At 38.2% G+C, this 4,122-nt stretch overlaps 1 protein-coding gene across 2 annotated transcripts in view; it reads right to left on the bottom strand.

Annotated features, from left to right (window-relative positions):
- The window catches only part of AFG1L (AFG1 like ATPase), an 80,455-nt gene that overhangs the window by 9,228 nt on the left and 67,105 nt on the right, over window positions 1–4,122 (bottom strand). The window lies entirely within an intron of this gene.

Genomic DNA, 4,122 nt, shown 5'->3' with positions numbered 1-4,122 from the left:
AGCAACAAAACTAGGATGCTGCTGGAGATTTTAAGACTGGTAGTAAGCAAACAGTTTAGGTAACGGTAATTTTTATTCCATACTTAGGACTGAAGTATTGTTAAGTACAGAGGAGAGAAGTATGCCTGTGTGCTGAGTACCTGACAGGGACAAAAGCAGTGATCTAACTGCACGTGAGAAAGGAAATAATTTCTCATGTCTCCCTTTAGGTAAGAAATTACAGACATCACTGCTATTCAGGTTCATTCTTTTATCACGTGAAGAGCCCAAGCACTCTTCTGCCGAAGCCCAAAACCCTGAGGAATTATTGTGTCTTGCCCCAATGCCATATACTTTCTCACCCAAACCATAAGAATACACCCTCCTCATTTCAAATACAAAGTATCAACTATTAAAAGCCAGTTCCTAAAATAAATAAATAAATCAAAATTAAAGGCTTCAAACTTTTGCAAAATCTGCAAACTGAAGCGCCCAACTGCTGAGCTGTAAATCCAAGAACTTGGTGGGCACCTTGGTGGGTATCCACACATGAAAATGAAAAACTTGCGAAGTTGGAGAGAGGAAACAGGTGGAGGACAAAAATAAGGCTAACGCATTTCAAATGGGAAGAAAGGAAGATGGAAAACTTATTTCGCTTTTTATACAGACATAAACCCAGAGTTCATAGAGGGTTACAATACGCATCTTTATCACAGCCAAACAAGAATTCAATCTACTTCAGCAGTACAAAAAGCAGGCAATTCAAAAATTCCTCTAATTAAGGACATAAAAGGCAGATCATTTCAAACTGCTTAACAAGAATTTCTGAAACACCTACGCCAGCGCTAGCGATAATATTCTGTAAATGTTGGCAGAAACGTGCCTTTGGACACTCCAAAATCTTATGATCAGACAGATCTGAGCCTAGCAGCCATGAGTATTTTAACAGAGTAAGCTTGTACCTCCTTGCCAAGACTCAAGTCTGGTAAGACGCAACTGAGTCAGCCAGTCTGTTGTTATATATGGCTCAGTTGGCATCAGCTGTAGTTCTTTACATAGAGGAATTCTCAAACCCTCTCCTTTTAGAGTTTAGAAAGACATAACCCTGGAGATGAAGACAAAGCTTTTAATCTTGTTTTCAACATGACTTACTCTCATCTTGGAAAAGTCCTTTAATTTCCTTCTGCCTTACTCTACATACTGCAAAAAGACAGAACAACCAGCAAATTTGCAAATGCTCCGGGGACAGTTTAAAGCCCTTTTTGTATTCTTCTGACCTTGGTATTGGCCTAATTTCCATGCTGCCTGCAATTGCTTCGAAGATTTTCTAACTCACCAGCTACACTCAAAATGGTCCCAATGCAGGAGACCATGATGCAGGCACACCCTGACAGCTTCTCAAGTCACATTCTCACTGGCCTGTTGCCCTTGCAAAACTGGCATGAGGCTGGCACAAGCACCCATGTACCAACTCTGTGCCACACAGGAAAGTGAGCCAGGGAAAATGGGTTTACGGCCAGATTACACCACCGCCAGGGATTCTAGCTGTACCATCCATATACAGAAGCTCCACTGAAGAGCAGATTTCTGCTGCTTCAGCAGCCAACAGCCCTCCCTTCACCTTTACAGCATTGCCTGCAGGCCCTTTTTCCTCACCTTGCAGCAAGTACTGCCTGGGTCCTGACTGCCAACGATGCAGGCTTGGGACAAGATGACAAGACTAGTGGCAAATGACTTCAGACACTTATCATTGTCCTCTGTATAACCCTCCAGGGCTGAAATTTGTTTTACGAACCTCACCCAGCCACAGAAAGTATTCCATTTTAGTCAGTAAAATACATGAAGGTATTACTTCCTCTGAAGTTGCTAATGATGCTACAAATCCTCCTAATATTGACACATATATATGTAATCCTCTTATTAAAAGTTTAGACTGATTAATCTGGTCCTCTGAACAACATTCTAAAAATAACAACTTGATTTGGTGTGTTTCTGGTACTATCTGATCTTTTTTTGTTTCATCAATTATCGATCAAAACTCAACTTCAGAACCATAACACATTTATGTAATAATTGTCACTTACCATTTGTTGCCCATTCTTTCACATGCTGCAGTATTTATTTAAAAAAAACCCCAAACATTAACAGATAAGAATCTTTCTTATGGTATTATTGTTCCTGCATGTGTATATAAGGTAAAACTGTTGTAGAGTTTTGTCATTAACTCCGATGCCAGGAGTCAGTATTTTATAGGCATCATACTAATGCAAAACACATTAGCACTAACATGGGCTACCCTCCTGACAAAGTGTTTACTCCACTTCAGCCTGCTTGACTGAGTTCTCACCTTCATTTGTTTTTGTTTCTCTGTCTACTTAATGCATTTTCAGCTACCATCATCTCAGTTCAAGTAGGATGTTTATTATTTGGAGCTCTCCGTGGACTGTTTTAAGAGTTAGTCGTCTCCTGCTGCTATTATGTATTCCATTTAATTGAAATATAAAGCATCCTCCTTCTTTGTTGACTCATCAGTGACAAAGTAACTCATCTTTTAGAGATTGTCTGAATAATACAGAATGCTTTACCTATGTTAGAAAAAGATATTTCATCTCGAGAGAAAATTTATTTTTGTTTATGTTGGAAGATATTCCAGGGCCAGTTCCAATAACATCTTGAAGAGTCGTGATTGACAATAACTACAATTTAGTGCAGACACTCCAACACTCCAAAACTTCCTAAAACCAAAATACAGTTTAAGACCAGATAATATTTACAACTTAAGACATTAAGCAATAACAAAAAATTATAGAGCTTTTTCTGTTGTTTCCAAAGGAGCCACACTCTATCACTAGTAGGGCTGATAAAACAGACTACTGAGGTAATATTTCAAGATCATAATTCAACAAAGGAACAGAAAAACCTAAGGCATGATCTGTGATGCGGCTGCATGCTGAATTTTAAACAAAAATGTAAGATAGGGCACAGCTAACGGTTAAAAAATGTAAAGACACTGATGGCAGTGCAAATCTATTAGAAAGCTCTGTAAGTTACAGGCAAAGATGAGAAGTTCATTTGAAGCATTATTAATAAACTGAGAATTTAATGAAGAAGGCAATTTCTTATCAAGTTTTACTGAAGGTTTCTGGTGGCAAAAAAAAAAAAAAGGCAGGCATGTCATTGTGTAATTAAAGATCACATCAGAGGGCATACTGAGGAAAGGTTAAAATAACACGTAGTTTTGTTTTGGAGCTTCCTAACTAAGCATTGTGAGTTGGCCTGCAACTTTAAAATAATTATTTTAACTTGTTTGAACATTACTTGATGTGAGGCGATAGAACTTGTTTGTTAAAATATTCAGTAATCGATTCATCATTCTTTCTTTTAAAATATTCTTTAATGTATGTTTTAGTTACTAAGAGGAAAGACACGAAAAATAAACAGACCAATGATGTTTCCAGCAGTAATCACACAAATGAAAGCTACATTTTAAAAACACTATTAAAGCTGAAAAATCAGACACAGATCTTAGACAGCAATTGCCTGTGCACCCTTAATCTTAATCTCTTGGATATATGCTATAGTCTTGACTTAACTGATGCTTCCCCCTCTCCCAGGACCCTCGACCTACCCAGTACACAGAACAGTGGCTCTCATATAATGCACACTGACCAATACATGTTTTGTCCTCATTTCTGGTGTGTCACAAGATCTCATTTTTCATGGACTTTTCAAATGCTTGTGTAGAAGAAGGATTATGCATTACTTCTTTGGCTTTTGTTACCACAACAGCTAGGTACTTCACCTGCAGTAATGAATTTATCTCCACAACTATGGCTGTGAATCAAGAAGGTGATACTATCTCCATTTTACAAACAGAGGACAGAGAAATTAAAGTTAAAAGCATATGCGAGCTCTTGGCGCCAGGTTAAGGACCTCTGAAAGTTGAATTTTCAGGTTTCATGGAACACTACCAATTCAAAGTACAACGCCCACTGACTTCAGTTAGAGCCATGACTACGGCAGTCTAGGACTCAGTGCCTCAAGAAGAATGTCCAGAAAATTAAGATTACAATTGCCAACAGTGAAAAGGTGTGGGTTTGGTTGGGTTTTTCTGTTGGTTTTTGTTGCTTTTTTTAAAATAAA

The sequence above is a fragment of the Ciconia boyciana genome, chromosome 3 (assembly GCF_034638445.1).
Source record: "Ciconia boyciana chromosome 3, ASM3463844v1, whole genome shotgun sequence".
Lineage (NCBI taxonomy): Eukaryota > Metazoa > Chordata > Aves > Ciconiiformes > Ciconiidae > Ciconia > Ciconia boyciana.
The sequence above is the reverse complement of the archived record's forward strand: the minus strand, read 5'-3'. Positions and strand labels throughout refer to the sequence as shown.